This window comes from Mytilus galloprovincialis, chromosome 11, assembly GCF_965363235.1.
Source record: "Mytilus galloprovincialis chromosome 11, xbMytGall1.hap1.1, whole genome shotgun sequence".
NCBI classification, from domain to species: Eukaryota; Metazoa; Mollusca; class Bivalvia; order Mytilida; family Mytilidae; genus Mytilus; species Mytilus galloprovincialis.
The window spans coordinates 61,943,362-61,966,045 of NC_134848.1; the positions used below are offsets into that span (position 1 = coordinate 61,943,362).

General features: G+C 36.0%; 1 long non-coding RNA gene across 1 annotated transcript; it reads right to left on the reverse strand.

Annotated features, from left to right (window-relative positions):
- Window positions 1-178: 178 nt before the first annotated feature.
- On the reverse strand, window positions 179-17,816 carry LOC143052561 (uncharacterized). The gene is made up of 3 exons (XR_012971151.1): window positions 17,605-17,816; window positions 4,015-4,251; window positions 179-2,100 (listed from the first exon to the last, which is right to left on the reverse strand). It is a non-coding gene; the product is annotated as an uncharacterized LOC143052561 (long non-coding RNA).
- Between the last annotated feature and the right edge of the window lie 4,868 nt (window positions 17,817-22,684).

Genomic DNA, 22,684 nt, shown 5'->3' on the forward strand with positions numbered 1-22,684 from the left:
TTAGTAACAGACATATACAAGAACACACAGCTTCCTAATTTGAACGATTTAATCGGTTAAGACCAAAAACCGTTTTAAAGAACTAGTTTTCCTGGAATGCCCACCCCCCCCCCCCCCCCCCCTTCCCAAAAAAAAAAAGGAAAGGAGTCAATCTAAAATGTATTAAAAAAATAACGCTAATTCCAAAGTATATTTATTCAGAACTGTCTTTTGAACATCTGACAAATACATGTAAAATATATTTTTATTTTTCAATTCCTTGTGCCCAATACTATAAACACTTACAGCAGATTTCAACGAGTATGAAGCTAAATGTACATTATTTGGTTAGCTTCCTTGCTAGCTCAACCATGAAATCATTATTAGGTAACTTAAAGGTACACAAGCCTTTGGGTGGAGTCAATAGTTAAACAGAGAACCAATCAGAACTAGTGACAGAATATAAACATTGTAAAACTTGTTTTACAAGTCAGTTTAAAAATAAGTTTTCAATCTAAATTTAAAATTTATTGATAGTATAAGATCATTAACAAGCATGTTGTAGGTGTGTTTGATTTGCCAATTTTATTTCAATCAATTACTCTGTTCATTTATAAATCCAGTTATGTGTATGTATAAGGTTAATGACCCCTTCTGTAGCCTTTGAATTACGAATGTTTCAAACTGCAATAATATAAAAACAGCAAAGATAATTAATAGTAGAGATGGGCCATTTTGTACATTTACAATGAGGAAACTTCGATCAAGCATTATTATTTGTAGTTTTATTGCATTTAAAAGTTAAACGGGATTTTGTGGCAAATAAACCAAGATGTTTTGTAGAAAATCCACAGATATTTTTGTTATAAAATTTTAAGCATAGATTACTCACTGGATTTTCTATGATGTGCTAGCGTTTATTGTTTACAAAAAGTCCTAGACAACCGTTAATGTAAATTAAAAAAATTCGTCCAAAGTCACGAAATTCGAGCGCACCCTAGAAGGTGTACTTGAATTGGTCCATATATATATATTTGTTTAAACCAATATCTAAATTTATAAACTTGTTTTAATGAAATCATTGCTAGCACTGCTTGCAAAAAATCCTCCATATGTCAAGTACTAAATTGCCAACTATGAAAGTGCAAGGGGAAATGCTGTGGATTTTCTATAGAGTTTCCATTTGTTTAGCATTGAATCAACACAAGGGTACATCATCCTTGAACAAAACATAAACCGTAACTCCGCTTCTAATTTATTGTAATACATAGAATTTTTTAATTCAATCAAAAACTATAAGAAATGAAATTTAATTTGCAAATTTGTTTAGGGAAACCTGTTTGTATAAAACATACATATTATAAACAGGCCATTGGTATGAGTGTTTTCATTGGATGATGAATTGGTGCTATACTCCTCCCAATTTTGAGGTAATAATCATTTCATGGTTGAGCTAACAAGGAAGCTAACCAAAGAATCTACCTATAGCTTCATACTCGTTGGAATCTGCTGTAACATACCTTCTTTTTAAAGCTATACATACAAATTTTGATTATCAAATGGTAATATTCTAGTATAAACATAGAGGTTACGTTTCAGATGCGGAAAGGTGCAAGACTGTTGTAAAAGTTTTGACGAATTTTCATCAAGCTGAAATCCGTTTTTATTCATAACTTGCGTGACGTATTGAACCGATTTATTGTTAACATGCATGAATCCACCTTGTCCAGGAACGGCCCAACTTAAAATAATTCCATCTTTAGCATGTCTGAATATATTATCTAAAAATATTCTCTCGTATTGCTTTGGTATATGCTCGGCTACTTCAATTGACATAACCCAATCATACACGTGTAGTCCATATTGAGGAATAGTAAGGTCCATATATTTAACATTCCCCTTACTCTCTTCTTCAGAAAAAGGTCCACCATCATATGAATCATATGACTTTATCTTGCCTAATTTTAAAAGCTCGTTTTTATACTGTCCAGTTCCGTCTCCGAAGCTTGCAACAGTTTTTCCTTGTAAAAAGTTGGACAATGCAGGAAGAAGTGTTTTATCTGCTCCCAAATGCACACCACGTTTACAATAACCCCCTCTTTCAGCTGTTCCTTTGCTTCTCTGAAATGGAATGAACACAATTAATATGCTCGACATATTTAATTTCTCACATGTCTATGGTTAAATATAAAAGAGAAGATGTGGTATGCTTGCCAATGATACAACTCTCCACAAGAGACCAAAATGACACAGAAATTAACAACTATATGTCATCGTACGACCTTTAACAATGAAAAAATCCCATACCGCATAGTTAGCTATAAAAGGCCCCGAAATGACAATGTAAAACAATTCAAACGAGAAAACTAACGGACTCCCTTTTTTGGTTCTTTGATTGTTTGCATAGACGTATGTATATACCTTACTTCATTTGTATGCCCCACCTACGATAGTAGAGGGGCATTATGTTTTCTGGTCTGTGCCTCCGTTCGTCCGTCCGTCCGTCTGTGCCTCCGTTCGTCCGTCCGCTTCAGGTTAAAGTTTTTGGTCAAGGTAGTTTTTGAAGAAGTTGAAGTCCAATCAACTTGAAACTTATTACACTTGTTCCCCATGATATGATCTTTCTAATTTTAATGCCAAATTATAGTTTTGACCCCCAATTTCATGGTCCACTGAACATAGAAAATGATAGTGCGAAGTTCAGGTTAAAGTTTTTGGTCAAGGTAGGTTTTGATGAAGTTAAAGTTACATCAACTTGAAACTTAGTACACATGTTTCCTATGTTATGATCTTTTTAAATTAGATGCCAAATTAAAATTTTGACCACAATTTCACGGTCCACTGAACATAGAAAATGATAGTGCGAGTGGGGCATTTGTGTACTATGGACACTTTCTTGTTATTCATAGTTTATGGTTTGTTTACAGCATGTTCACATGTTTGTGCTGGTTCTGTTTCAGTGCAGTATACGTTTTCTGAGTCAACCTTGTTAATAGAGTAAACTAGATTAAGGACAGGGAATCAGTTTACAGGGAAAGCCAAAAAGACACAAATAAATTGTTGAAAAATTGAGTATCCCTTACATGTTTGTAATGCATCATTATATGGTCTACCGAGCAGGTTGGTTAATGGTTGGTTAGTCGGTTGATTGATTTATTGCTTGCCTTATGTCAGTCGCGAATAATTCATGCATGTTCAAGACGAACAATCGAAATTAAATACATTAAAAAAAGAATCAGTTTCTGAAACAATCAATCTAAAATATGAAAATACGAAAACGTGGTATGATTGCCTATGAGACAACTCTATGCAAGAGACAAAGTGACAGAAATTAATAAACTGTTGTCACAGAGATATGTCTCACCTTTTTGCAATTTTGATAATGCAAACCATTTAAAGTCAATAGACCATGACTGAGGGGACAGAGCCAAATAATCTCCATGGCAATGAGATGTGGAAATGCTTTTACATCTGTATACCAATTATCATTGACAAACCACAAATGGATCCCCATAAACTGACCTAATCACAAACTAATACATGTAAAGTAAGCAAACCATTTAAAGTCAATAGACCATAACTGACGGGGCGGAGTCAAAAAATCTCCTTGACAATGAGATGTGGCAATGCTAATACATCTGCATACTAATTATCATTTACCTACCACCAGTGGATCCCCATAAACTGACCTAATCACAAACTAATACATGTAAAGTAAGCAAACCATTTAAAGTCAATAGACCATGACTGAGGGGGCGGAGCCAAATAATCTCCATGGCAATGCGGTCTGGCAATGGTAATACATCTGCATACTAATTATCATTGATCTACCACTAGTGATTCCCCATAAAACTGACCTAATCACAAACTAATACATTGTTGGCGCCATGGCCGTCGTCGCCGCCGACGCCGGAAACAGCATGCCTATGTCTCGCTTTTTGACTCCATTAAGGCGAGAAAAAACTATATAGGTCACCGTACGGCCTTCAACAATGAATCGTTTTGATTCTCTATATTACTCTGCTTTATGTTTACCTCACACTGCATTTTCCCCATCTTTTGACTCAGTCTATTCAGCATCCCTGATACAGTATTTCGTTGCTTGCATATACTATCTAGACGTAAATCACACTGAACACCCTGAACCGGAAATGGATTGTCAACTTTTTTTGATGACGTCATATAATATAAACTGACTAGCGTGTAACCAGAAAACAATAATAACAACAAATCTTTTACATTTAGGTCCGGCATTTGGTTTCGGTTGATACTCTGGAAAAAAAATGAGAAAAATTCATTGCTAAGAAACTTAGACTCGGCAGTGACAAATTGAGAAACAGAATTGCTTTGAAATATACAATGATTATCGGTAGTAAAAAAAAGAGAGAACAGCTATGACCTATAGACCACACCAGTGGCGGATCCAAAGGGGGGAGGTGGGTTCCGGGTTGGAATCCCCCCTTTTTTGGACGATCAATGTATTTGAATGGGGACATGTGGTTGGACCCCCCCCCCCCCCCCACACACACACACACACAGTCACACACTATTTGTCCTGTGTTACGATCCCCCTTTTAAAATGGCTGGATCCGCCCCTGCACAATGCAGTGGCGTATCCCAAAAAGAGAAGAAGAGAGGGTCTGGGGTTTTTGACCTTTTGTTTTACAATGCGTTTCAAGGGAAACATACAATGTTAGTTCGTTCTTCTACAATAATAATACATTATGAAACACTTGGATAGTCATTATTTTTTATATACTCATAATCTGAAGACGAACGAATTGATGGGTCAAACAGTTTCATTATAATACGTTTCGCAGAAGAACAATGGATTGATAATGGGCGTCAAGTTGGTTACCTATTCCCTATTCCCTATTCGTTACCTATTCCCTATTCCCTATTCGTTGCCTATTCGTTACCTATTCCCTATTCCCTATTCGTTACCTATTCGTTACCTATTCCCTATTCCCTATTCGTTGCCTATTCGTTACCTATTCCCTATTCCCTATTCGTTGCCTATTCGTTACCTATTCCCTATTCCCTATTCGTTGCCTATTCGTTACCTATTCCCTATTCCCTATTCGTTACCTATTCGTTACTTATTTGATTTTTAATATCCTTCCCCCTTTTTAATTATGGCATGGAATAGTTTAATATGGTTGCCGTTACCATGGAAACGGCACAATTGTGAAAAAAATCAGTTTTTGGTTTTTGGTAAACTGTTTGGATATGCTTCAACTCAGAATCATCATATTTTAAAACAATGTAGGTGCCCACTATATACAGGTGTTGGATGATTTTGGCGATCATTGGAACTACTATGTTGCCATGGAAACTACACCAAAATTTTCAAAATTCTAAAAATGCTCAAAACTTCATGAAACTTCACAGTAATGATGAGCAACATTGGAGTTGGAATTTCCAAAATAGGTCTTGTTACCATGGAAACAATGCAAAAAGGTCAAAAATTTCAAAAATAAGAATTTTCAGCAAACTGGATGAAACTTTACAGGAATGGTAACTGGCATAGGCAGAGTTGGATTTTGAAGTTAGAATTTCAAAATGGCTGCCGTAACCATGGAAACAGCAAAAATATCAAAAATTCAAAATGTTCAAACTTAATGAAACTTTGCAAAAATGTTACTAGACATCTGTAGATTCTCTCTTTGACTTTGGAATTGTCAAAATGGCTGCCGCTCACCTGGTAATAGGGGGAAGGGGTGCCTTCCGTTATTGCTAGCAATTACAAATCTAGTTGTTAATAGTCTTACATATGGTAATAGTTCTGAATTGGTTGAGGTAAAATGATCTTTTTATGACCTATTTATATGTGTTTGTGCTCAACCGATCCTTTTACTTCATGTTCGATACGCATTTGTTCCTTACTTGTTTTTTATACGTTCTACCTTTTAACTGCTTTATGTCCGTATGTTTGAAGATGGATCTTGGTTCGACGGGATGAAATCACCGTGTTAGCGCTTGCGTAAAAACGAAGATGTGGTATGATTGCCAATGAGACAACACTCCACAATAGACCAAAATGACACAGAAATTATCAACTATAGTTCACTGTACGGCCTTCAACAATGAGCATAGCCCAAACCGTGTAGTCACCTATAAAAGGCCCAGACATGACAACCTCATACAATTCAAACAACAAAACTGACGGCCGTATTTCATATACAAAAAAATAATTGGAAATATGTAACACAAAAACAAACGATAACTACTTAATTTCAGGCTCTTGTCTAGGGACAGGCACATACTTACATAATGTGGTAGAGTTAAACATGTAAGCAGGGTGTACATCGTTTCGGAGCATGCTATTACCTTGTTTAATTCGTTCCATCACTCGCTTATAATTCGCTTATAATACGTGTATCTTACGTTGCACCTTTTAAAACATGATTTTCAATTGTTTTGTTGTCTCTGGTGGAAGATTTGGGCACTTGGAGGTGATATAACTCTATAAGTGCATTTGTATCCGTTCCAGCGGTCGGATAATACCCTGTTAAATATTCGTTACTAGTTCGCTTTTAAAAAGTTTGTTGTACGTTGCACCTTTTAGAAAAGGATTTCCAATTGTGTTCATATCTCTGGTGGTAATAATGTGTTCTTATAGATGAAATACCCCTATAAGCGCATATGTACTCGTTCCAGCGCTCGATAAATACCCTGTTACCTATGCGTTACCTATTCACTTATAATACGTTTGTTGTACGTTGCACCTTTTAGAAAAGGATTTCCAATTGTGTTCATATCTCTGGTGGTAACAATGTGTTCTTAGAGATGAAATGACCCCATTAGAGCGCATGTACCCGTTCCAGCGCTCGGTAAATAACCTGTTACCTATTCGTTACTTATTCGCTTTTAATGTGCGGGGTGTACGGTGCACCTTGAAATAAATCGTTTTTTAATTGTGTTCAGGTCTCTGGTGGTAAGAATGTGTTCTTAGAGATGAAATTACCCTATTAGCGCGCATGTACCCGTTCCAGCGCTCGGTTAATACCCTGTTACCTATTCGTTACCTATTCGTTACCTATTCGCTTATAATACATTTTTTTATACGTTGCACCTGTTAGAAAAGGATTTTCAATTATGTCCAGGTCTCAGGTGGTAACAATGTGTTCTTAGAGATGAAATGACCCTATAAGAGCGCATGTACCCGTTCCAGCGCTCGGTAAATAACCTGTTACCTATTCGTTACTTATTCGCTTTTAATGCGCGGGGTATACGGTGCACCTTGAAATAAATCGTTTTTTAATTGTGTTCAGGTCTCTGGTGGTAAGAATGTGTTCTTAGAGATGAAATTACCCTATTAACGCGCATGTACCCGTTCCAGCGCTCGGTTAATACCCTGTTACCTATTCGTTACCTATTCGCTTATAATACATTTTTTTTTACGTTGCACCTGTTAGAAAAGGATTTTCAATTATGTCCAGGTCTCAGGTGGTAACAATGTGTTCTTAGAGATGAAATGACCCCATTAGAGTGCATGTACCCGTTCCAGCGCTCGGTAAATAACCTGTTACCTATTCGTTACCTATTCGCTTTTAATGCGCGGGGTATACGGTGCACCTTGAAATAAATCGTTTTTTAATTGTGTTCAGGTCTGTGGTGGTAAGAATGTGTTCTTAGAGATGAAATGACCCTATTAGCGCGCATGAACCCGTTCCAGCGCTCGGTTAATACCCTGTTACCTATTCGTTACCTATTCGTTACCTATTCGCTTATAATACATTTTTTTATACGTTGCACCTGTTAGAAAAGGATTTTCAATTATGTCCATGTCTCTGGTGGTAAGAATGTGTTCTTAGAGATGAAATGACCCTATTAGCGCGCATGTACCCGTTCCAGCGATCGGTTAATACCCTGTTACCTATTCGTTACCTATTCGTTACCTATTCACTTATAGTACGTTTGTTGTACGTTGCACCTTTTAGAAAAGGATTTTCAATTAAATTCATATCTCTGGTGGTAACAATGTGTTCTTAGAGATGAAATGACCCTATTAGAGCGCATGTACCCGTTCCAGCGCTCGGTAAATAACCTGTTACCTATTCGTTACTTATTCGCTTTTAATGCGCGGGGTATACGGTGCACCTTGAAATAAATCGTTTTTTAATTGTGTTCAGGTCTCTGGTGGTAAGAATGTGTTCTTAGAGATGAAATTACCCTATTAGAGCGCATGAACCCGTATACCCCGCACATTAAAAGCGAATAAGTAACGAATAGGTAACCTCGTGCATTAAAAACAAATAAGGAACGAATAAGAAGCAGGGTATTAACTGAGCGCTGGAACGAGTACATACGCGTTAATAGGGGTATTTCATCTAAAAGAACACATTATTACCACCAGAGATATGAACTGAATTAAAAATCCTTTTCTAAAAGATGCAACGTACAACAAACGTAATACAAGTGAATAGGTAACGAATAGGTAACAGGGTATTTATCGAGCGCTGGAACGGGTACATGCACGCTAATAGGGTCATTTCATCTCTAAGAACACATTGTTACCACCAGAGACACGGACACAATTGAAAATCCTTTTCTGAAAGGTGCAACGTACAACAAACGTATTATAAGTGAATAGGTAACGAATAGGTAACAGGGTATTTACCGAGCGCTGGAACGGGTACATACGCGCTAATAGGGTAATTTCATCTTTAAGAACACATTGTTACCACAAGAGACATGGAGACAATTAAAAATCCTTTTCTAAAAGGTGCAACATACAACAAACGTATTATAAGTGAATAGGTAACGAATAGGTAACGAATAGGTAACAGGGTATTAAACGAGCGCTGGAACGGGTTCATGCGCTCTAATAGGGTCATTTCATCTCTAAGAACACATTGTTAACACCAGAGACATGAACACAATTAAAAAACGATTTATTTCAAGGTGCAACGTATACCTCGTGCATTAAAAGCAAATAAGGAACGAATAAGAAGCAGGGTATTAACTGAGCGCTGGAACGAGTACATACGCGCTAATAGCGGTATTTCATCTAAAAGAACACATTATTATCACCAGAGATATGAACTGAATTAAAAATCCTTTTCTAAAAGATGCAACGTACAACAAACGTAATATAAGTGAATAGGTAACGAATAGGTAACAGGGTATTTATCGAGCGCTGGAACGGTAACATGCACGCTAATAGGGTCATTTCATCTCTAAGAACACATTGTTACCACCAGAGACACGGACACAATTGAAAATCCTTTTCTAAAAGGTGCAACGTACAACAAACGTATTATAAGTGAATAGGTAACGAATAGGTAACAGGGTATTTACCGAGCGCTGGAACGGGTACATGCGCGCTAATAGGGTAATTTCATCTCTAAGAACACATTGTTACCACAAGGGACATGGAGACAATTAAAAATCCTTTTCTTAAAGGTGCAACATACAACAAACGTATTATAAGTGAATAGGTAACGAATAGGTAACGAATAGGTAACAGGGTATTTACCGACCGCTGGAACGGGTACATGCGCGCTAATAGGGTAATTTCATCTCTAAGAACACATTGTTACCACAAGAGACACGGACACCATTGAAAATCCTTTTCTGAAAGGTGCAACGTTCAACAAACGTTATATGAGTGAATAGGTAACGAATAGGTAACAGGGTATTTATCGAGCGCTGGAACGGGTACATGCGCGCTTATAGGGTCATTTCATCTCTAAGAACACATTGTTACCACCAGAGACACGGACACCATTGAAAATCCTTTTCTGCAAGGTGCAACGTACAACAAACGTATTATAAGTGAATAGGTAACGAATAGGTAACGAATAGGTAACAGGGTATTTACCGAGCGCTGGAACGGGTACATGCGCGCTAATAGGGTAATTTCATCTCTAAGAACACATTGTTACCACAAAAGACATGGAGACAATTAAAAATCCTTTTCTAAAAGGTGCAACATACAACAAACGTATTATAAGTGAATAGGTAACGAATAGGTAACAGGGTATTAAGCGAGCGCTGGAATGGGTTCATGCGCTCTAATAGGGTCATTTCATCTCTAAGAACACATTGTTACCACCAGAGACACGGACACAATTGAAAATCCTTTTCTGAAAGGTGCAACGTACAACAAACGTATTATAAGTGAATAGGTAACGAATAGGTAACAGGGTATTTACCGAGTGCTGGAACGGGTACATGCGCGCTAATAGGGTAATTTCATCTCTAAGAACACATTGTTACCACAAGAGACATGGAGACAATTGAAAATTCTTTTCTAAAAGGTGCAACGTACAACAAACGTATTATAAGTGAATAGGTAACGAAAAGGTAACAGGGTATTTACCGAGCGCTGGAACGGGTACATGCGCGCTAATAGGGTAATTTCATCTCTAAGAACACATTGTTACCACAAGAGACATGGAGACAATTAAAAATCCTTTTCTAAAAGGTGCAACATACAACAAACGTATTATAGCTGAATAGGTAACGAATAGGTAACGAATATGTAACAGGGTATTTACCGAGCGCTGGAACGGGTACATGCGCGCTAATAGGGTAATTTCATCTCTAAGAACACATTGTTACCACCAGAGACACGGACACCATTGAAAATCCTTTCTGAAAGGTGCAACGTACAACAAACGTATTATAAGTGAATAGGTAACGAATAGGTAACAGGGTATTTACCGAGCGCTGGAACGGGTACATGCGCGCTAATAGGGTAATTTCATCTCTAAGAACACATTGTTACCACAAGAGACATGGAAACAATTAAAAATCCTTTTCTAAAAGGTGCAACATACAACAAACGTATTATAGCTGAATAGGTAACGAATAGGTAACAGGGTATTAAACTAGCGCTGGAACGGGTTCATGCGCTCTAATAGGGTCATTTCATCTCTAAGAACACATTGTTACCACCAGAGACATGAACACAATTAAAAAACGATTTATTTCAAGGTGCAACGTATACCTCGTGCATTAAAAGCAAATAAGGAACGAATAAGAAGCAGGGTATTAACTGAGCGCTGGAACGAGTACATACGCGCTAATAGCGGTATTTCATCTAAAAGAACTATTTATTATCACCAGAGATATGAACTGAATTAAAAATCCTTTTCTAAAAGATGCAACGTACAACAAACGTAATATAAGTGAATAGGTAACGAATAGGTAACAGGGTATTTATCGAGCGCTGGAACGGGTACATGCACGCTAATAGGGTCATTTCATCTCTAAGAACACATTGTTACCACCAGAGACACGGACACAATTGAAAATCCTTTTCTAAAAGGTGCAACGTACAACAAACGTATTATAAGTGAATAGGTAACGAATAGGTAACAGGGTATTTACCGAGCGCTGGAACGGGTACATGCGCGCTAATAGGGTAATTTCATCTCTAAGAACACATTGTTACCACAAGAGACATGGAGACAATTAAAAATCCTTTTCTAAAAGGTGCAACATACAACAAACGTATTATAAGTGAATAGGTAACGAATAGGTAACGAATAGGTAACAGGGTATTTACCGAGCGCTGGAACGGGTACATGCGCGCTAATAGGGTAATTTCATCTCTAAGAACACATTGTTACCACAAGAGACACGGACACCATTGAAAATCCTTTTCTGAAAGGTGCAACGTACAACAAGCGTTATATAAGTGAATAGGTAACGAATAGGTAACAGGGTATTTATCGTGCGCTGGAACGGGTACATGCGCGCTTATAGGGTCATTTCATCTCTAAGAACACATTGTTACCACCAGAGACACGGACACCATTGAAAATCCTTTTCTGAAAGGTGCAACGTACAACAAACGTATTATAAGTGAATAGGTAACGAATAGGTAACAGGGTATTTACCAAGCGCTGGAACGGGTACATGCGCGCTAATAGAGTAATTTCATCTCTAAGAACACATTGTTACCACAAAAGACATGGAGACAATTAAAAATCCTTTTCTAAAAGGTGCAACATACAACAAACGTATTATAAGTGAATAGGTAACGAATAGGTAACAGGGTATTAAGCGAGCGCTGGAACGGGTTCATGCGCTCTAATAGGGTCATTTCATCTCTAAGAACACATTGTTACCACCAGAGACACGGACACAATTGAAAATCCTTTTCTGAAAGGTGCAACGTACAACAAACGTATTATAAGTGAATAGGTAACGAATAGGTAACAGGGTATTTACCGAGTGCTGGAACGGGTACATGCGCGCTAATAGGGTAATTTCATCTCTAAGAACACATTGTTACCACAAGAGACATGGAGACAATTGAAAATCCTTTTCTAAAAGGTGCAACGTACAACAAACGTATTATAAGTGAATAGGTAACGAATAGGTAACAGGGTATTTACCGAGCGCTGGAACGGGTACATGCGCGCTAATAGGGTAATTTCATCTCTAAGAACACATTGTTACCACAGGAGACATGGAGACAATTAAAAATCCTTTTCTAAAAGGTGCAACATACAACAAACGTATTATAAGTGAATAGGTAACGAATAGGTAACGAATATGTAACAGGGTATTTACCGAGCGCTGGAACGGGTACATGCGCGCTAATAGGGTAATTTCATCTCTAAGAACACATTGTTACCACCAGAGACACGGACACCATTGAAAATCCTTTTCTGAAAGGTGCAACGTACAACAAACGTTATATGAGTGAATAGGTAACGAATAGGTAACAGGGTATTTATCGAGCGCTGGAACGGGTACATGCGCGCTTATAGGGTCATTTCATCTCTAAGAACACATTGTTACCACCAGAGACACGGACACCATTGAAAATCCTTTTCTGAAAGGTGCAACGTACAACAAACGTATAATAAGTGAATAGGTAACGAATAGGTAACGAATAGGTAACAGGGTATTTACCGAGCGCTGGAACGGGTACATGCGCGCTAATAGGGTAATTTCATCTCTAAGAACACATTGTTACCACAAAAGACATGGAGACAATTAAAAATCCTTTTCTAAAAGGTGCAACATACAACAAACGTATTATAAGTGAATAGGTAACGAATAGGTAACAGGGTATTAAGCGAGCACTGGAACGGGTTCATGCGCTCTAATAGGGTCATTTCATCTCTAAGAACACATTGTTACCACCAGAGACATGAACACAATTAAAAAAACGATTTATTTCAAGGTGCAACGTATACCTCGTGCATTAAAAGCAAATAAGGAACGAATAAGTAGCAGGGTATTAACTGAGCGCTGGAACGAGTACATACGCGCTAATAGGGGTATTTCATCTAAAAGAACACATTATTACCACCAGAGATATGAACTGAATTAAAAATCCTTTTCTAAAAGTTGCAACGTACAACAAACGTATTATAAGTGAATAGGTAACGCATAGGTAACAGGGTATTTATCGAGCGCTGGAACGGGTACATACGCGCAAATAGGGTCATTTCATCTCTAAGAACACATTGTTACCACCAGAGACACGGACACAATTGAAAATCCTTTTCTAAAAGGTGCAACGTACAACAAACGTATTATAAGTGAATAGGTAACGAATAGGTAACAGGGTATTAAGCGAGCGCTGGAACGGGTACATGCGTGCTAATAGAGTCATTTCATCTCTAAGAACACATTGTTACCACCAGAGACATGGGCACAATTGAAAAACGATTTATTTCAAGGTGCAGCGTATAACCCGCGCATTAAAAGCGAATAGGGAACGAATAAGTAACAGGGTATTATCCGAGCGCTGGAACGAGTACATACGCGCTAATAGGGGTATTTCATCTAAAAGAACACATTATTACCACCAGAGATATGAACTGAATTAAAAATCCTTTTCTAAAAGTTGCAACGTACAACAAACGTATTATAAGTGAATAGGTAACGCATAGGTAACAGGGTATTTATCGAGCGCTGGAACGGGTACATACGCGCAAATAGGGTCATTTCATCTCTAAGAACACATTGTTACCACCAGAGACACGGACACAATTGAAAATCCTTTTCTAAAAGGTGCAACGTACAACAAACGTATTATAAGTGAATAGGTAACGAATAGGTAACAGGGTATTAAGCGAGCGCTGGAACGGGTACATGCGTGCTAATAGAGTCATTTCATCTCTAAGAACACATTGTTACCACCAGAGACATGGGCACAATTGAAAAACGATTTATTTCAAGGTGCAGCGTATAACCCGCGCATTAAAAGCGAATAGGGAACGAATAAGTAACAGGGTATTATCCGAGCGCTGGAACGAGTACATACGCGCTAATAGGGGTATTTCATCTAAAAGAACACATTATTACCACCAGAGATATGAACTTAATTAAAAATCCTTTTCTAAAAGGTGCAACGTACAACAAACGTATTATAAGTGAATAGGTAACGAATAGGTAACGAATAGGTAACAGGGTATTAACCGAGCGCTGGAACGGGTACATGCGTGCTAATAGGGTCATTTCATCTCTAAGAACACATTTTACCACCAGAGACATAAACACAATTAAAAAACGATTTATTTCAATGTGCAACGTATACCCCGCGCATTAAAAGCGAATCAGGAACGAATAAGTAACAGGGTATTATCCGAGCGCTGGAACGGGTACAAATGCGCTTATAGGGTTATATCACCTTTAAGAACCAAAATCTACCACCAGAGACAACAAAACAATTAAAAATCATATTTTAAAAGATGCAACGTATGATACACGTATTACAAGCGAATTATAAGCGAGTTATGGAACGAATTCAACAAGGTAATAGCATGCTCCGAAACGATGTAGACCCTGCTTACATGTTTAACCCCACCACATTATGTTAGTATGTGCCTGTCCCTAGACAAGAGCCTGAAATTAAGTAGTTATCGTTTGTTTTTGTGTTACATATTTCCGTTTATTTTTTGGTATATGAAATACGGCCGTCAGTTTTGTTGTTTGAATTGTGTGAGGTTGTCATGTCTGGGCCTTTTATAGGTGACTACACGGTTTAGGCTATGCTCATTGTGGAAGGCCGTACAGTGACCTATAGTTGATAATTTCTGTGTCATGTTGGTCTATTGTGGAGTGTTGTCTCATTGGCAATCATACCACATCTTCTTTTTTTTGCAAGCGCTAACACGGTGATTTCATCCCGTCGAACCAAGATCCATCTTCAAACATACGGACATAAAGCAGTTAAAAGGTAGAACGTATAAAAAAACAAATAAGGAACAAATGCGTATCGAACATGAAGTAAAAGGATCGGTTGAGCACAAACACATATAAATAGGTCATAAGAAATCCATTTTACCTCAACAAATTTAGAACTATTACCAGATATAAGTGTATTAACAACTAGATTGGTAATTGCTAGCAATAACGGATGGCACCCTTCCCCCTATTGCCAGGTGAGCGGCAGCCATTTTGACAATTCCAAAGTCAAAGAGAGCATCTACAGATGTCTAGTAACATTTTTGTAAAGTTTCATTAAGTTTGAACATTTTAAAAATTTTGATATTTTTGCTGTTTCCATGGTTAGGGCGGCCATTTTGAAAATTCCAACTTCAAAATCCAACTCTGCCTATGCCAGTTACCATTCCTGTAAAGTTTCATCCAGTTTGCTGAAAATTCTTATTTTTGAAATTTTTGACCTTTTTGCATTGTTTCCATGGTAACAAGACCTATTTTGGAAATTCCAACTCCAATGTTGCTCATCATTACTGTGAAGTTTCATGAAGTTTTGAGCATTTTTAGAATTTTGAAAATTTTGGTGTAGTTTCCATGGCAACATAGTAGTTCCAATGATCGCCAAAATCATCCAACACCTGTATATAGTGAGCACCTACATTGTTTTAAAATATGATGATTCTGAGTTGAAGCATATCCAAACAGTTTACCAGAAACCAAAAACTGATTTTTTTCACAATTGTGCCGTTTCCATGGTAACGGCAGCCATATTAAACTATTCCATGCCATAATTAAAAAGGGGGAAGGATATTAAAAATCAAATAAGTAACGAATAGGTAACGAATAGGGAATAGGGAATAGGTAACGAATAGGCAACGAATAGGGAATAGGGAATAGGTAACGAATAGGCAACGAATAGGGAATAGGGAATAGGTAACGAATAGGCAACGAATAGGGAATAGGGAATAGGTAACGAATAGGCAACGAATAGGGAATAGGGAATAGGTAACGAATAGGCAACGAATAGGGAATAGGGAATAGGTAACGAATAGGGAATAGGGAATAGGTAACCAACTTGACGCCCATGGATTATGATAAAATTAACGTATGTAACGTTTCGAAGATGAATAACGTACGGAGTGGACAAAATAATGAAATATTTCAACAAAAAAGCAAAGAAAAAAGTATGAAAAGATGGCCGCTTTGTCAATGAACTATTTCAGAGGGAAAGAAATGAAATTTTATACAATCACGAAATCAATGGATGGACCCTAATGTTAAAGTGCGTAATCTTACGACGAAGATCAAACTTGAAGGCTTGTGATATAGAATTAAGGTCGTGTATGGTCGTTCCCAACTATTACAAAACTATCTATAGAAATAGGAGGCACACAACATCTTTGGAGCATATTATAGTTCTACAAAGCTTGAACGATCTTAAAATATAAGTTCACGTCGTTGTGTCATTGTTTGTTTACGTTGGTTTCAAGCGCCTGACGTGATTCAAACGCCAGATTAATCACCTATGGAACAACAACGCCACCTGATGCGTAAAATTTGTAAGGTGATTCCTATTGAATTTTGTTGATCATAATGTAAGATATAGTAAAAGTTCTATAAATCTCTAAAAGAAAATCTAAGATCTGATATTTGTAGAAAATATTTTATTGTATGAAAATAAACAAAGGGATATAAAAAAAATTCCATTTCCCGCAAATAATTTAAAATTTGATATTAAAAATTAAAAATAGATATCGATATATATAGATAAGAGGTATGTATAGAGAATACAATCGGCAATGACACTTAGTTAGATGTTTTATTCTCAAATAATTACATTAGATGTATGTTTCACTATAATGCGTTATATAATTCTGGTTGGCTAACTACACATCACGTGTTATTCCTTAAGCAAGTGCATTACTCGATAAAACTTTTCATTCATGATAACACACGAGGTCCCAAAATAAAGTGCACAAGTAAATTAAATAAAAAATTGATAAAATTCGTGTTTTCATGATCTTTATAGCTAAAAATATATTTAAAAGTATTGAATGCTTCTTTTTATAACTTCATATATAGGGTTGTTGTAAAAACGTTGACCGTGCGCACATTTTTAGACTGAAGCGCTTCCGCGCTTCATACAAAATGTACTTCGGTCAACGATTTTACACCCCAATGAAGTAACAAAAAGAAGCATTCAATTCTTAAATGTATATATGAAAGGATTTTATTCTAATTTTTTGTGACATGACCCAATCTTTAACATTTGAATAGCTGTTTAAATAATATATTAAATATACATCCCTTATTTAGAAGAAATTATGAATTAAATATGTTCTATAGAGATTTTTTTCTATAAAAGCTGACCGTGCTCATTAGAGGCAAAAGTTAGGTTGTTAAACGTTACGAATGCGAATTAAACTAATTCGAATTAGTTAATGCGAATCGAATTAACTCAGCATTAGAATGATTTAAGTGTCTTACCTTTATTTTGTCTTGTTAAAACTGTCGAAGATTTCTCAATACATGTTCAATGTGAAATAGGTATTAGTTGGTTAAAAGAAAAATGCAAAAGGCTACAGAAGAAAATCGTCTTTCCTACGTAAAATCTGCCTGATTAAAATTCTATTGAATTTCGTTCCGATAAATGTACATGTAATACACATGAAAATCGGTATCAAACGTGTGTATTTATGTTTAAATGTCCAATGCGGATATATAAGACAGACCAATCAATATTGTAAAAAACTTTGTAAAGGGCACAACGAATCAATATATGAATAAGCCATGGATTATCTAAAAGAATAATATTTTATACAACTTTAAATAAAAGTACCAAAAAGAGTGCACACACTGAAATGTCTTGCCTTCTTTACTAATCATGGATATTATGTTGACAATCCAAAATATAAATCTTTATTAAAACTGTCACATAAACCTAACATTAACCAATGAAACATGAAAATGATGCCAAGGTCAGATAAACCATGCCCGGCAGACATGTACAACTAACAATTCTTCCATACAACAAATATAGTTGACCTATTGTTTATAGTTTAAGAAAAACAGGCCAAAACACAAAAACTTAACACTGAGCAATAAACCGTAAAAATGAGGTTAAGGTCAAACAAAACCTGCGTGACTGACATATAGATCATAAAATATTTCCATACACCAAATATAGTTGACCTATTGCATATAGTATTTGAAAAAAAAGACCAAAACTAAAAAAACTTAACTTTGACCACTAAACCATGAACATGAGGTCAAGGTCAGATGACACCTAGCGGATACACATGTACACCTAACACTCATTGCATACACCAATTATAGTAGACCTATGTCATACAGTATAAGAAAAACAGACCAAAACGCAAAAACTTAAATATAACCATTGAACCATGAAAATAAGGTCAAGGTCAGTCAACACCTGACAGTTGGACATGTACACCTTATAGCCCATCCATACACCGAATAAACTTGACCTATTGTTTATATCTGAGATATGGATTTGACCACCAAAACTTTACCTTGTTCACTGATCCATGAAATGAGGTTGAGGTCAAGTGAAAACTGTCTGACAGTCATGAGGACCTTGCAAGGTACGCACATACCAAATATAGTTATCCTATTACTTATAATAAGAGAGAATTTAACATTACAAACAATCTTTTTTCAAGTAGTCACTGAACCATGAAAATGAGGTCAAGGACATTGGACATGTGACTGACGGAAATTTGTACCATGAGGCATCTATAAACAAAGTATGAAGCATCAAGGTCTTCCACCTTCTAAAATATAAAGCTTTTCAGAAGTTATCTAACGCCGCCGCCGGATCACTATCCCTATGTCGAGCTTTCTGCAACAAAAGTCGCAGGCTCGACAAAAAAGTACTACCCTTATCGCATTATTGTAGTTCAGAACCACAGTTTTATCTCTTTGACCTATGATACCTTATAGTGATATTAAGATGATAACACAATATTGACTGCTGTACCCCTATTTTTGACATTTTTTACTCTTTGAGTATGTTTGTTTTGTTCGTGCATCGTTGACAATGTAATGGAATTTGATATGACTGTCATACAAGTGAGAGGTTTAGCTAGCTATAAAACCAGGTTCAATCCACCATTTTCTACATTAGAGAATGCCTGTGCCAAGTCAGGAATATGACAGTTGTTATCCATTCGTTTGATGTGTTTGGACTTTTGATTTTGCCTTTTGATTTTGGATTTTCCTTTTTGAATTTTCCTCGGAGTTCACTATTTTTGTGTTTTTGGGATACGATTGCTTTCAAGCAATCTGTAGAATTATACCGGTGTCTCGGAGCAATTTCCCTCACGTCAATCGTTTTATTCTAAACACTAAGGAACATCTCAGATTCTTATGATTGTCTTGCTTTAAAAGGTAAAAACAAACAAAGGGATTAAACTTAATCAACTTCCCTATAATGTTCTTTTCATAATCTTTATGTTTGATAACATATGCAACTATTCCAGTCATAATTAGGTTCGATAACTCTGTATGTGACTGGTTTAATTAGGATTATGTAAAATGTACTGGTTACCCGTGTAATGATTTAAAATATATATATATATATATATATATATAGAGATATTTCATCTTTGTTACCATCCATCCGTGGTTTCCTTTTGTTAATATAAAATATTATCATTGAAATGATTTCATAAACAATCGTATAATACTAATATATATATTAAGTCTTGTCAAAACTTACATCGTGATTAGGCCACGTTGCCATGTTTGTTTTCTTTGATCACGTTGATGACTTAATTAATATCTCCACAATCTAGCTTTATCCTTAATTATCATACGAGTTACAATAAACGTGTCATATTTAATTGCAATACAAACAGTTAAATCTAATTGAAATATTTGCATGTGCAAAATAAGTGTCGAACATCGTCTACTTTTGAAAATTATTTGGTCGCCATTTTGTTTTATGTAACTTCGAAATTTTATCAAAACAAATAACATGTATCCACTTTAACAGAGGGAAACAATGTTTAATTTTATGCTGCATTAAGGTAAGACAATTATTGAAAAGACATGCATCTAACAATTTTTCGATTTTCATCGTTTAAATCTTCAAAAATATATATTCCCATGTCGCCCCACGCTATCAATGTACATGTAAACTGCATGGTTGGTGCATGCAAATCTTTTTTTGTAGTGTGAGATACTGTTTCTAATAAATATATTGAAGAAGATGTGAAAACAGAAATTTCTTAAGTACAAAAAGACACACTTTGATAAATATTTGAAATATTACTTTTTGATTTATAACTACATGAATACCGGCATGTCGTGTCGTTGTGAACCTCCAACAGTGACCGCCATTTTGAAAATATTGCTGAAGACTGCAAAAATAAGAACTTTTCAACCAAATTTCGAAGCAAAAAGTTTAATACCTGAACTGATATGGTTTGCGATTTCATTTAAATGACGATCTTTTTAGGGGTTGGGAGGATATAAGTTACAATAAATTAGTTGAGAAAATTGATTTTACAAAAAGGTCCCATTACAATTTTATCGAGAATTAACGAAGATGTCAACGGAGGCTGTGTGGCTATGTCACCTCAATTTTCAAACTTATTTCGAAGCACGAAATCATATTTCTGAACTGAAACTTAAAACATATTTAATTGTAAAAAATTATTAACTGTAAAAGGCGGGGTCGGGAGGGAAAATATACATTATAACAAAAAAGTTATGACCGTTTTGTCTATGTACCCCGTTCACTTTCATTGATAATCAATCGGCCATTTATGATATACAACTTAAGTGTAAAAGTCACGTGATGACCGATATAGTTGGATATGTTCCCTTGACTTCGATGCGTGTTTTTAACAACATTAAGCAGTATTTATATTTAGTGTAGTTATAAATTTAGAAACACGTCAAAGGGAATTCCCAGTTTTGATAAAATGCGAGAGTTCTCTGAATACCGATAAATCTATTTCTGTCATATAAGAACTGAAGTGGAGTTTTTCTTATATGTTACCGTTATGAAACTGATATTTGAGATTGTACTTCCATACAAAAATTGAGATCCATCTAGATCGTTTTATAAGCATTTAATATATCTTGCCCCAGGGTTTGATTTGGAAATTATGCGCATGCGTATAGTTTTCTTGACTTTAAGGGGTTTTAGATTGAATGGTTGCTCTGGATTCCCCACTCAATTAATTAATTTATAACTCATGGGATATTTTCTATGTATGTCTGCTATTGAGGGTTATTGTTGTTGCATAATTTTAAATCATATGCATCATTTAGATTAAAATAATTATATTCCACATCGTAGAACACCCCTTCAGGCGAAATAAAGTCTTCCATATTATCGTTTCGAGTTGTCTCCCTTCCGGCAGTAACTTCCGTGAATTCTGAATATAAACAAGACGTCGAGTATTAGCTCGTTCTGTCAATAAACGTCGTATTATATTAAAAACGAATGCAATGTAAACCGATAAATGTGTACGGAAAGGAGCCATGATGACTGACCCAAAGGAAATTAAATATTTAAAGAGTTAGGAATGAGGTTCCTCCTAGAATTAACGTAGGAAAAAAGGTGATAAGATACAAATTGAAATCTACATCTACATCTACACCATACGACGATCCATCAGCACATTGATGACTATACGTCGTCGCATCGCTTACAGACACTTAATAAAATATAATAACCAATGAGTGAAATAAAATACCTTCTCTGACATCTCTCACTCTGAGTCAGTCAGTGACTGCTGTGGAAAGTAAACTTAATTTTGGTATTGATAGTACAAAAATAAAACACAATAGAACTAATTACATTTTTCATACACTTTTATCCGGGTTTGGCTATTTTGTAACTATATTTTACATGTCTGTTTGTCATTTGAATTAGTTTTGAAAATAATGTTATCCAGCTACATGCATACATGTGTCAATGAAACAATGGCAATCGTATCCCTCAGAGCAATCTGCTCTTTGATTACTTTTTGATGATGATCATAGTTTTGAACTAGATGAAAATTGAAAATCTGCAATTTCAATAACCAATATGGACACAAACATGATGGTAGTCTCACATTGATATGTTCATAATTATAGATTAACTGTTAACAAAACTCAGCTCAAAATGTGGAGGCCTATAGGAAAAAGTCTGTATAATAAAACTCAGCTCAAAATGTGGAGGCCTATAGAAAAAAAGTCTGTATAACTGTGATTTTCAACAATTTTCAAAGTTGTAAACCCATAATTTTGGCAAAAAATAGTGGAGAGGAACAAAACTTAAACATGATCTGTAACTCATCATGAGTAACTCACATACCAAAAATCAGCCCAATATCTGAAAGTGTTTAGAAAAAAAGTCAGTATAACTATTATTTTCAACAATTTATCAAAGTCCAAAGCCCGTTATTTCGGCAAAAATTAGCGAAGCGGAACAAAACTTAAACTTGACCTGTATTTCATCATGGTTACCTCACATACCAAAGATCAGCCCAATATCTGAAAGCGTTTAGAAAAAAGTCCGTATTACTGTGATTTTCAAACCATTTTC